Genomic DNA, 14,087 nt, shown 5'->3' with positions numbered 1-14,087 from the left:
TCTGTGAAACAGCTTTCGGGGAACCAACATTCGAGGAAAAATAGCACATCCCATCGAAGTAACTGCAGTAATCGATTTCTCTTTTCGCTGATAACTTGAGCAGATCAATGTTATCGAAACAAAAAAAAAGTCAGTTGGAAACAAAAAAGAAATCTTAAAAAAGAAGAGAATGTGAAATTTATTTAAATTTTAAATCAACAGTTTTTATACCTATAATTATGGATACATCGTTTTTAGAAAAAAAAAATATAATGTTTAAAAGAAGGGTAAACTTGTGCTAAATATATCAAAATCTTCAGTACAAAAAATTATTCCAATAGCGAAATTCAAAAAAGAATTATTTTTTGAATGAACGGTAATTTCTGGATAGATTATAAATACTATTGGCAATAACTTTTTTATATGCTTTAGTCTATACCAGGGCATATTGTAGAACCAAGTGTCATTTTGTATTAATTGACTCCAAAACAAGCCATCAGAAAGATTCAATAGAAACGTAAAAACGAATGTCATCTCAAGAAATACTTGGTTTCGGACTCATTATGCCAAACGACCATTATTCCAAACGACTTTATGCCAAATGACTATTATGCCAAACGGCTCTATGTCAAGCGGCTTTACGCCAAACGACTTTATGCCAAATGACCTACCACCGTTTACACAGTGTAACCAAAACGACATTTTTGCGTGACTCAAGGATGAAATTGTGTGTCTCTAGTAGATTTGGGGTTGCTCAATGTCATGCCGTTCTCAGAAATTTCCCTGCACGTCGCAATTTTTGGTTACATGTCGTCAAAGTTGTATAAAACACTGGTTTTATTGATGATTTCATGAAATTTTAAGAATGATTTATCACATTTGTTGGTAATCAATCAAAAAATAACTTTTGAGCATCGGAAGTATTATGAACTTTGTTGATAAGTATTGTTATACACATGAAGTTTGAATTCTGCAAATAATTAGCAAATAAATTAGCATACAAGCTGGTAAACTTGCATGCAAGTTAGCTGAAATAGTCTAATTTTGCATATTCAAAAGCCAATATCATAAAAAAAATCGGGGGGTCTGTAGCCTTGAGGTTACGCTTTCGCTTTATAATCGGAAGGTCATGGGTTCGATTCCCAACCCCTCCACAAAAAACCCGTCCAGCCAGCCGTCCAGAAGACGCCTCACGGAGGACCGTGATTGGTGACTGAGACAAACTAACTCTCTTCGCAGGCAGCTAGCCTCACTAACAGCAGAGCTCTCTCCTACCTGCTCGGTGTGAGAGTAAAAGAGTAGGAGAGAGTGAAAGTAAGATGTAAATATAGATAAGTTGAAAATAGATCTGTATCGGTAAAGAAGAAGCTACAGATCAACTGATTCCGGCACAGTTGGGGCCACAAGCACAGAGTGCCTAAAAAAAATAAAAAAAAATTATCTCAAAAACAAGACGTGGTATGATATTTTTGAAAACGGAAATGGATTCACCAATCTTAAATTAAGTAAAAAGCGATACTTTGGAGGCAAAAAATGTTCCACAATGTTATTCGTCTTGAAAATAGGGTGACCGTATCCTGGAAATTAAAAAGTAGGACATTTTGCAATTTTTACAATTTTTCTGTGCAAATTCCATTTTGTCTCATAATCTGAACATGACTCATATTCTGAACATGACTCACATCCTTACTAAGTTTTTTTTTTATTTTTTAATATATATTTTTTGTAATGTGTAATCTCTGAAAACTTCTAATGAGCAGGTCTGCCGTTATACGCATAATTGTCCCATGTTACTTTTTGTGCATTTTGACTTTTTGTCATTAAACAGTTTATTTTTCCGTATAGTTTGAGAAAACACACACCAAAAATTGACTTTGTTCGGAAACTCAATGAAAAGCAAGCCAAGTCAATTTGTCCCATTGTTGAATTTCCACGCATAACTGTCCCACTACTGTATTTCTACGCATAACTGTCACACTATACAATTCGCTGAGCTGATCTCGAACAAAATAGTCAGTAGGCAGTTTTGAATTAGCTGGTGTTTGCGAAAATCGTTTTGAACACCTTCTTACGTTGGCTTTACATCCCATGTGGAACACAACCTGTTTTATTTTTTATTTTCGAGTCCATGGCTTGCGACAAATCAACTTCATGGTTTAGCAAACCAAGTATAAATAAAAATAGTTCGAATGTTTTTGGATGACTTGGCCACATGCTGGGTTGTTCCGAATACCGGTTCATTGGTGGAAGTGGCCATATTATATTGGCGAATCTGAAACCTGGCTTGCGACATTTCAATTTTCATGCATTTGCAAATCAAGTCTAAATGTGGTTCAAATGTATTTGAATAACTTGACCACACGTCGGATGGTTCCGAATTCCAGGTTCTCTGGGGAAAAGGGCCTCTAAACCATCGGTTCTGAAACCTAGCTGGCAACATCAAACTACATAAATTACCCAAAGAAGGGTAATTCAAAGGTTCTTGGATAACTTGATAACATGCCAGGTTGTTTTGGGTACCCTGTTCTCCAGAAGAGGTGGTTATTATATTGGCGATTCTGAGACCTATCTTGCGACACATCAAACTTGATGAAGTCAAGAAGAAGTCAAAGTCATGTCAAAAGAAGAATAGTTCAAGAGGTTTTGGGTGACCTGGCCACATACTGGGTTATTCTGGGTAATTGGTTCTTCGATGCAAGTGGCAAATATGTTGATGGTTCTGAAGCTTTATTTGCGATGTATCAAAAATCATGATTTTAAAAACCAAGTCCAAAGAAATGTCAAATCGTGTGAAGATTTGTGTCGTGAATTTTGAGTTAAATATTTACTCCGCAAAATAACCTTGAATTCGCAGATGAATTTCTGTCAAGCCTGCAGCTGGAAGAGTCGATATATTAATTTATAACATCTTATAAACTCTCAAACTTACTCATCCACTCTTTCTTTCACTAACTCATACATTGTCTCATTATCACACATACAGAAACTTTGCTTTCCATCCCAAACTAGAAAATCGTATTTCTTCACTTCCCCACACGTGGCTCCGTTTGGCACATGTCACTTGAGCCGTCATAAGGTGCCTTAAGATAGTCTTGAGGATATACGTCCGCTACATTCGGTACAATCTATACGTAAGAACGGTCATCTACAGCATTATGCTTAGCACATAATTGGTCACTAATATCAGTGGGACTGTTATGCGTAGAAATTCACCAAAAACCCCGTATTTCTAGGCATAACAGTCCCACTTTAAATTTACTTTATTCCCATAATAAAAACTCTTGACTCTAATGAACACGCTATTCTTTATACTGTTGTAAAGATTTTAATTTAATTTACCACACACCTGGTCAATACGAGGCCTAAATGTGTTAAAATCTTTAAACGCGTTTTTCTCGATTGCATGTTTTGGAACATGGGACAATTATGCGTATAACGGCAGAGGTATGAGTATATGTTTGAATTCTGAAATTGAACTAAAAAGACAATTTACACCGTCTTCAGCACATAGGCTGCACAGACTGTACGATCACTAACATTAGGCAACGGACAACACGAAACACCCAGAAGCCCAGCGATGAATTTTTCGTTTGACGAAAAGTTTTCACCGGCTGGAGCGGGAATCGAACCCACACCTCGTGACACAATACACCTAGACGACTGACGCCGCTAACCGCAAGGCCACGAAGCCCACCAGACAATAATCTATCACTTTTCGAAGACACTAGGGTGTCTTGACTTTCGATTTTGTTAGATATTCTGACAATTATTTTCTCAAAGTTATTGTTTGAAGTCTGCCAAAACCACAGTAGGACTCCTGTTTGCCAGGTTGTCTCTTAAAATTACATCAAGTATCTTGTCAGGAATTTGACAACATGAATCCTTGAAAAATCTTTCGAGCATCCAGTCATCCAGTCCAGGAAATCCTGCAACAATCTCGCCAGCAATTTATCGATGATTTCAACAGAAATCTGCTTAGTGTCTGATCAAGATCTCGCTATGAAATTACAAATAATATCAAAAGTATATTTAAAAGAATCTTAAAAAATATTCTAAATCCACTTAAAGTCTTTTTAAAGATTTATTAAAGATCATTTCAGAAAATGCCACTTGGATTCTTTGAATTGTGGTTCCACAAAGAATCTGCCAAGAATCGTTAAAAATCTTTCCAGAAACTCATGATGCTAGTCGGTGGTGTTCTTCTGGTTTAATTTTAAGTTTTCTCATTTGATATTTCTTTGAGTTCCAAAAAAGTGGCAAAAAATGAGAGAATTTCTTTCATTCTGATGGAGACAGAGTTCTGTAAAATACACCAAAATTGATAGCTTGTGTTTCATTACGAGCTCTAAGCATTCTATTAACAACGTAAGAATTGTCAAACATTGACTGAACCTGAAGGTGTTGTGATACAATGTGAAATGCATCTCAAACTTTCTATTCAGCTAAGTCGGTTTCTGAACCACAAAATTCAACATAGATTTTTGGATAGATGCCATTGGAACATTCTTGCTGTGTTTCGGCATCATAATAGCTTTTCCTAATTCGAAACATCTCTGACATCTCTCGTTGTTCGCCAAACAGGTAATAGCAGGGCAAATCTTGAAATATGAAAAACAAATCAGGACATTCCAAAATAACCTCAAAATCAGGACATGTCCTGCTAATGGTAACCCTACTTGAAAATTTCAACTCCATAAAAATCAATTAATCGAATAAAATTGTCGCAATATAATTCCACATGAATTCAATAAAGAGCATTCCATCTCATTTAATTTATATTGCAAAAACTAATTTGGCTTTCCTCGTGAAATTTTTATATCTGGCCCACAGTGCCGATGTCTATGTCGCTCTTACTCTCAACGAAGCCTGACGGTGTCTCAATGTATTTAATTCTAAATTTAAATATATAAATTCTAGGCTTATCTTTGCCTCTGACTTTCGCTTTTATGGCCTCCAGGTGCTCTGAGCGTCAGAGAAAAATGGAAACTAGGTGGAGGTGGGCTCCCAATGGGACCTGTTGTCGACGACCGCGACAGGGAACGACATTGACGATGTTGCAAACAAGGTTCAAAATGCTTGCTACATGTTTATCGGAGAAGGGGTAATGAAATTTTAAGTTTGAAAAAGCTTGGTGGATAAAACTGCTATTGATTACTTAAATCTCAAGGAAATTCTGAACAATCTCAAGATTTAGCATTTTTTAAATGTGAAACGCGAATTTCACATTAAAAAAAACCTCCTTCCTGGATCCAAATGTCATTCGTAAAAATATCATTCTATTATTTTCAAGACAAGCCTTCTGACACAACGGCCTGTAGACCAAAATTTGATCGGAATATTTGGGAGTTATATTGCATTAAATTCGGTAAGTCTATATTTATTCAGAAAGAATTTATAGTTGAGTTAAAACATTGTGTAAACTGAAATATTGAAAAATATAAGCATTTACTATACCGGCTAACTTGTTAACTTCCATGACCCATGATCACACAACGATTTTCAACTCGCTGTTGCTTCTCAAACCACCATGAACATTGAAGCTTTAACATAAACGCCTGAAATTACAAGTCAATTTTGGTTGAACGCTTGCTAAATCCTTACGCAATCAAGAAAAACCACCAAATGAAGAAATGGTAAGAGGGCTTCTTAAAAAACGAAAGCCCCAACCTTTTGCTCTTCAAGAAAAATTTTACGGAGCATCTTCCTCACACAACAGTATCCTTGTCGTTCGGCTTATCCCAACCACGAAAGAAGCACCGCGTTGACAACCAGTGCCGAAAAGAAAAATATAAACATAGTGTTGTGCTCCCGGTGCTGCCGGTTGAATCCGCGGAAATGGGGCGCATATATATTTTCAACTTCATTTCGGGACTTGCCTTTTGATGCCTTTGCTACCATCCAGTAAACACAGTGGACTAAGGGAAGATGGTGCAGTATGCACCCGCTAATGAGAGTCTGTTAAAACTGTGAATTTCGTCGTTATTCAAATTGGGTTTACAGGGAAGTCGCGTCAATTAGATAACAATAACAAAAAACAGTCATGGAATATCTCTTCGAAAAAAAAATAAAATAGAAGGAGTGATACCATAGTCAACGATATTCCATACAGCGGAGTATGACGCACTAACCAGTTTCAAACGGATTGATTTGTGGCAAAAAACAGCTATTTTCCACACAATTCTTATATGATGCAGTTCTATGTCTCTTTTGAGTTTGGTTCTTTGAGGCAAAGTTTGAATTTCACCGATGGTTTCTGTGCAACTATTAAGTATGGTGTATTTTGCCCCACGTCACACAGTGGCCAAAAGTCAAAAAAATAAAGTTTGCAAATTCCTTCTTGAGCTTGAGCTTGAGCTTGAGCTTGATTGGTCGCCCGTGGATGCACTCCAGTATCGCCAGATCAGCTGCACTTACACAAGGAACCAACCGAATGACTGCTTGGGACTAACAGGCATCCTCAGTGTATAAGTGCTGGTGATCTTCTATTTTTAGGCAACAATGGCACCTGCCACGTCAGAATGCAGACCAATGAGGGGAAGGGGGAGGAATTGATGATGCATTGAACTGACTCCCACGTAGACCGTATATTCCACTGCATCCACGTCAGTTCATGCGGGAGTGTATGGATTTGGGGAAAGGCATGGCAGAGAGGTTTGCTTTTGTGGTTAGCAGACGCCTATGTATCAGGCGTAAGAAAGGCGTGCGCGTGGAAGTAGGAAGCGTTAGGGAAACGGTTTCTTGTCCGTCTCTGGTTCTAGCGTTTGCTATGAACGAATAGTTTGAGTGTGATATATTTAGAATGGAAGATAGAAGCAAGTGAGAGATATAAAACTACAAAGTACGAGGAAAGGGACGGGCCTGGGATTGAACCCAAGACCTTCTGCATGCGAAGCAGAAGCGGTAGCCATCAGACCACCAACCCCGTCTAAAGTTTGCAAATTCCTTCTTGAATATATTTTCTTGATTTCTTCAGTATTGAATAACAATTCCCCAAAGTTTCAGATCGATCGGTGTACATTTCGATTTTTCACAGCATGTGACCTGGAGAGATGTCAACTGAAATTGACCCTTTTGAATTTTTCAAATTTCGTGAAGGTTGTTCTATAGAAATTGCAGTTTCTGTACTTAATCATGACCAAACCTTTCTCAACCGGTCTCATCCGAAAGAATATACCTTAAGCTTTGTTTTGAAGATATTTTAAACCATATTTGACATGTTTACCATTTGAGAATGTCAAGAAGTGTGTAACATAGAGCTCCTTAAAAAATAAGTCATTTTTTCAAAGGTAGTGCAAGATATCTGGAAAACGCTCTAAAATGATCAATTGCCCCTCAATGTGTAGCAAATATTCCATAGTTTTCGATGTACTATGGCTTCACTTGCGCTTTTTTGCGCCAAGATAAGAAAAATTATATTTAGTTACACTACGAATCAGCCCATTAGACCATCATACTTGATATAAATATCGCATTTTTTACCTTTATAAGCTCCCGAATAGATTCAAAAACCATCTTGAGCTTGCCCACGATATTTAACTTCAAATTGGCATCAAAAGAAAGACGTTTCATTTGATTTTGATCTGGATACGGATTTCATTGATTGAATTACAAAAATGTGCTATTTTAAACAAATTCTGTCAAATGTACCGGAAATATTGATTTTCTGTTTCAGCGACTATTTCTATCAAATTGCCTCTAAAAATCATGTTTGTCAAATATTTAGCATTTTAAAACGTTTTGAGTGAGAATTGTACTTTTGGCCAGCATTTGTATGGGATGCGGCCACTGTGCGTCAGTTACACCCAAGATTACCAAAAATGTTTCAGATTTTTTCATATTTTTATGTGGAAATTAGAAACTGTTATTCCGTGACATGCGTTTAAATTGATCATATATCGTATGAAATCATAGGATTTTACTAAAATAAATACTTTTTATTTTGTACATATAACAGCGGTGCATTTTACACCTCGTTCCCCCAGCAGGACCCAGCAGGATGTCTCCGTTTTCGGATTACTTTCCGCTGTGCGATAATGATATTTTGATACCCCACGCTGTCGCCGTAAACTTGAAAAGGAAGATCATGCATGGTTCCAGTAAAGAAATGCCTTGGAGCGTGGTTGGGTTACTAGCGAAATTTATCTTTCCGGGATTGCGTGCTTCTTCTCAGAAGGACGCTCGGTGGCGGATGCTTTTCGTCGGATTATCATGTAAAAACAAACTTGCTTTCTGCGACCCAGCGAGATACTGGCATATTGTTGATGGGTGTTTGGCTGGAAGCTTTAGCTGTTGACAGTCCAGGCATGTCAGGTGTTTCGAATTGAGGAATTGAAAGATGCAGAAAATGCATACAAAAGGCTCTTAAATTTGTCTGACCAGTTTCATCGTTAAAACGATTGGTTTTAGTTTCAGTATTGATCTTCGTCCAGCATTGGCGTAGGAACAGGGGGGGCCAGGGGGGCCTGGCCCCCTCCAGAGTCATCCAGCCCCCCCCCCCCCCCCCCAGAATTCTTGATGATAAAAAAAAATAACATGAAGCAAAATCTTCTGTTGTTCTTGTTGTTTTTTAACGCAAAGGTCATTCGTCCCATCCAAAATCTTCTGAATCATTGTAGATGACTCTTTTTATTCACAAAAATCTCTTCAGTAATTACGTTTTTTCATGTTGTACAACTATAGTGAGAAAACCTCGCTTATCTTACACAGCATCAGCGTGGCTGTTTTGCCAAGGTGAATCGCGCGACAACCGAAAGCTTAACCGTCCGGCTGTCGATGGATTGGTTACTGTTAGAACTAGTTTCTTGTTGTTTGCGATAAGCGCAATTTTTCAACATCTCCGTTGCAAAAAAATACCGCGGTACAAAATAGCATCAATATTTCGGAAATTTGATTGAGACGTCCGGTGACAATGATTTTCCATATGAGAAATTACTAAAGAAATCCAAACATTAACTTCAAGTCGTATAATGTCCGAAAGAAAATGAAAAAATAGACAAAATTACTAAAGGAATTTTTCAGACAACACATAGCGTGAATTTTTGTCGAAAAATATTGCTTAAGTTTCAAGGAATATCGGCATGGCATGAATGGCTGAAAAAATGTAACGAAATCGACTATGGTCGATTTATTCCAACAATAAATTTTCTTTTTGAATTTTGTTCGATATTTCAAACATTTTTGCATGAATAAATTTATTGCTTAATCTATATTTTTTCAAGAAAACTTATTATATCATAAATTATTTGATTGATTTCCAACAGAGTTGAGGCAAAATTTTTCAAAAAAAAATAAATCGATATTTTTTTTATAGAATTTGAGAAGGATGGCTTGAGAATTTTTCGCAAATCTCTTGGAAGTTAATCAAATAATATTGCGGGACTTGTTCATACTTTCAAAGCGATTTCCTCCTGGTGGGCATCCATTCATTATTTTTCTCTTTTTTATTAGCAAGTTGATTTTTTTCAATATTTTTCCTGAAAATGTTATTTACAAATTCTTCCGCGAAGTTCATTAAAAATGCTTAAGAAACGTTTCCAAAATACATAAATTGCGTCAAAATGACTTCCATGTTTTTTTTTTCTAGAAATTTTGCATCAAAATCCCGGTTTATTCATGAATTGCAAAGAATTTGTTTTGGAAATGTCTCTCCTTCGAATCTCCAAAGTAAATTTGTTAAAAAACCTCAGGAAAACTTTTGCTTCCAAAATTTCCAAATTAACACAGTGGTAAACGAAGCTGTAGGTGTAGAGAAACATATAGCAAAGTAATTGGGAAGGGGGAAAGGATTTATTAAGATATTCATAAAGAAATTTGTATTGATCTACCTTTACACACTTCTTTAGAAATGATTTTACCAATTATTATCAGAATCGATATTCTTGTTTTGCATATTTGTGCGATACGAGGGCGGAATTTCTAGACGCTTTCTGATATAATTCTAGAAATCCAGAAGTCAAAGAAGGATAAATTTCGAGGGTAATTTCTAAAGTAGATGCTGATGGAATCTTAACACTTCAGTCGTCGCGTTGTTGTATTTTGTACAACAGTGTTGAAAAAACCTCGCTCAGCGTACACAGCATCAGCGTGGTGGTTCTGACGGTGGCAAACCGCGCGACGACTGAAGGTTAAAAAAGGTAAATTATAGAAGTTTGAAAAATTACAGATTATTTAAACGGATAGCTCCTGATTGCTGAAAGTCCATCAGAAATTCCTCAACACATTTTCAAAATAATGGACAATATGTATTGGCAATATTTTTAACAAATAGCGGCAATATTTTTGCGTTAAACTTCTACTGTATTGCAAAATAATCGATAATAGACCCTTCAAAAAAGTTCGTTTGGAATTTCTTAAGGTAGGAAAAATGGATTCTTTCTACATCAATATATTCACCATATAGTATCATGAAATTTTGGAGTTCATACAAAATATAATCAAAGTTATAAATACTTTCAGTAAAACTTCCATCCGGTTCTCCGACATTACCCGGAAAGCCATTACCCGGAATGCAATTTACCGGAAGACCATTACCCGGAAAACCATTTACCGGAATGAACCATTTACCGGAAAACCATTACCCGGAAGGACCATTTACCGGAAAATTATTTTTCTATTTCTCGCCTTTTTCATAACGTCCTTTTAACCATTTTGTGGTCATTCAGGTCAGTATTTTGTAACGATAATGGACAGGGGATGTTCTTCCTTCAAAATACCTAAGCATCGAAGAGGAGTCTAAGATATCTTCATACTTGATCATGTCAATATGCACCATCTTCATATATTTGCATTTCATAGATGATTCACCCTTCTTTTAAAAATAAGCTGTTCTTTCAACTTATCTTTGCAGCTTGTCTTGGCTGAACTGGCTAAATTTGGTTACAATTATGTAACGTTACTTTTGACATTCGACCGTCGGTTCTCCAAGCGTCCAATTGTTAATTAATGCAATGATTAGAATTTTGAACACGATTAGTTGTGCTCCTTTTCGCCGAGTGTCAATCCACCGAATGTCGTTTCTGTAAACGTCAATAACCGAATGCAAATCCTCCTTCCTTTTGTCTAGAATGACCCATTTCAGGCCATCTGATATTCACCCTTCTTTATTTGGTTAGCAGTTCTTTCGAGTTCCACCGATCTCGGCATTTTTGGTAAAATGTGTTTAGTCGAAAATGACCAAATTTATGACAATATGACTGCTTACTGTTCTTTCTAGTATATTAGCCTGGCATTGGATTTGGGGTACAGACATTCAGAGTTATGACATTCGTAGTATATAGCATAATCAAGCAAATTCAAATGAAAAGTAGATCTAATTAGGTTCAATATTTCGGAATCCAAAGATGGACGTCACAATGGCGAATAGTGTCTCTACTCTCAATCACCAAGGCACTCTTAGTTTCGTTTTGATGTTTTAGATTTCCTCTAAAGGCTACCTTAAATCAAGGCGATATTTTTACGGTCACAGCGACATGCACAGTTTGATAAGCGTGTGTAAGCCACAGCGACGCAATTTCGCAGCAATTTTCGTCGTGTCGATCTAGATGGTTCCATATAAGAGTGCTTGCAGCGACTCAACAACAAAATCGCGTCGATTTTTTGTCGATGTCGCTTAAAAAATCGTGTTGATTTGGGGGAGCCTTAAAGCTAAAATGAGAAAAGCAATGTTGTATGTCCCTTCCCTCGCAAGATTAGAGTTTTTTTGTGATACAATATTTAAAATGGATTCTAAATTTTTATTTTATGGGAACGGGTGTTTAGTTCTCTAGATTTGTGCTCTTCAAAATTTGAGGTTTGGCTTCGATGCATCTCCACCTTAATCGTTAGGCGATTTTTTTCGATTTATATTGACCTCGTTAATATTGGACATCAAATATACAAAACAAAAATAATTCTCTTCATTCTTTTTATCCTTGCCTGTAATGTTTAGTTCTATAGCCTAAATTTGAAGACATAGTTTTCATAGATCTATAGGAAGCTTTGGCACTTTTGATTCACTTCGGCAGTGGGTTGTTTTTTAAAGCTACTTAGTTTATATTTGGCCACAATGTGCGTCGTACTGCAGTGCCTCTTTTTGCAAAATTTCAGATAATACGGCCGAGAAAAACCTGTGGAAGTGCCCAAGTAGCTATACACCCTATCAGGCGATTACTTTCTAATAAAATCGCAAATAAATGACATGTACAATTTAATTTTGGTATCGTAATATTCATTGCGGCAAAGTGCAGCTATTCAAAATGATCAAGCTAAGGTTGGTAGAATTGAATACCGCCGATTCAAAATTATTTCTAGTTGGCAAATTTGACGACGTTTCAGGGCTAGAGAACTTATATACTTGTCAAACTATGTAAGAAACTCGTAACGCCGGCAAGGAGAAAAACATATTTGGTCCATAGCTGTTTGAATTTGTCTTTTGAAAAAGTGTTTATAGAAACCGAGGGAGTCAAGAATGTCCATGATTAGCGTGACATAATTTGTGCTGAGCATCATTGAAAGAGAATAAAAAAATATACAAATGTACTGAAATTGGTCGTCGAAAATGGAAGATTTGGCTTTCCGGGTAATGGTGCATTCCGGTAAATGGTACATTCCGGTAAACGGTTTTTCCGGGTAATGGTACATTCCGGTAATTGGTATTCCGGTAAATTGCATTCCGGGTAATGGTATTCCGGGTAATGGTATAGAATCCTTCCATCCGTTTTAACACCAATTTTTCTCTATTAAAAAATAGACGAGGAAAAAAGAACAAGTTTTTTTTGTAGTAAATCCTACAAGTACCACTCAAGCTTTTCTGTGCGGTACATTGTCAACAAGTTTCAGAAATTCTACGGTTCAATTAATGCATTTCACGACTACGATAGTATTTTTTTCTGAATTATATTTAAGCTGCAATTATTAAAAATATACCAACAAAGTTCTTGCAAACCTTTTTTGTATGTGTTTCTCTAGAAATCTGATATGAAGTGATTCGTGGAGGAGTCTGTTAAGCAATCCCTAAAAGTATTGAGAAATTCATGGAGTACTTTTTGAAACAAAAAAATAGAGAGTGGATAATATGTATGGATATTTTTAAATATTTTTATTTATGGAAAAATTCTGAGATCACCATTCGAAAAACAGAATGGAGTTATTTCTAGAATTTAAAATAATACTTGATGGAACTTCTGGAGATTTTTTTTAGAATGCTCCAGAAAAAATGCAAAATATTAGTAAATCTGAAAAAAAAATCATCAAAAAATTCTCAAAAGAATCTTCAGTGCGGTTCGAAGAAAAAAAATTTCTGTAAAATACTTAGCTGAATATCTGTTAATTTTTTAGGGAGAATTTTAGGGAAACAATAATATAATTCTCTAAGAAATCCCTGAACAAATTACTCTGGAAATCTTTGAGTATTTTCGTGGAAAAGTTTTTGGAAGAACAGTTAAATGTATTCCGTCAGGAAATTAATAAGTATATTAGAACTCTTCAAACATTTCTTTGTCCGACATTTGGAAAAAAATGAAAAAATCAAGAGAGTTTGGAAGGAATGCAGGATGTTGCTCCTTGATTTTAGAGAAATCTTTAAAATAATTATCTGTGAAAAAATGCAGACCTACGGAGAACTGTTCAGAGAAACCATGAATAACATTTTCCAATTGAATTTTTCATTGCTCATGAAATTTGTATGGAATACTACAAGGAATACTTAGAGTAACACCTGAAAGATTTTTTTTCGCGAAGTCTGGGTATTTTTTGCTGTGATTTTTATGAACAGTCCTAGAGAAACTTTAGCAAGAACTTTGAAAGCAAACTGTTGATGAACTTTCTGAGGTATTCGTGGAATGAATCCTTGCTTGGTGGTCTTGAAGACATTTTTCACCTAGATTTTTTTGTTTTATTATTTGAAGAAATCCTCAGTAATTCCTTAATATCCTAAACGAATTATAAACCAATAACTGAAAGATACTTTAAACTAACAATTGGAATTTATATGTAACAAGTACTTCCAAGAGAAATGATTACAAGAATTTCTAATGCAATATCTGACGAAATTCTTAAAGAGATTTTTTAAGCATTACGACAGAGATTCATCTAGAAGTTTTCTAGTGAGATCAGAAAGTCTAGGAATGATA

Source organism: Aedes aegypti, chromosome 2 (assembly GCF_002204515.2).
Source record: "Aedes aegypti strain LVP_AGWG chromosome 2, AaegL5.0 Primary Assembly, whole genome shotgun sequence".
Taxonomy (NCBI): Eukaryota; Metazoa; Arthropoda; class Insecta; order Diptera; family Culicidae; genus Aedes; species Aedes aegypti.
The sequence above is the reverse complement of the archived record's forward strand: the minus strand, read 5'-3'. Positions refer to the sequence as shown.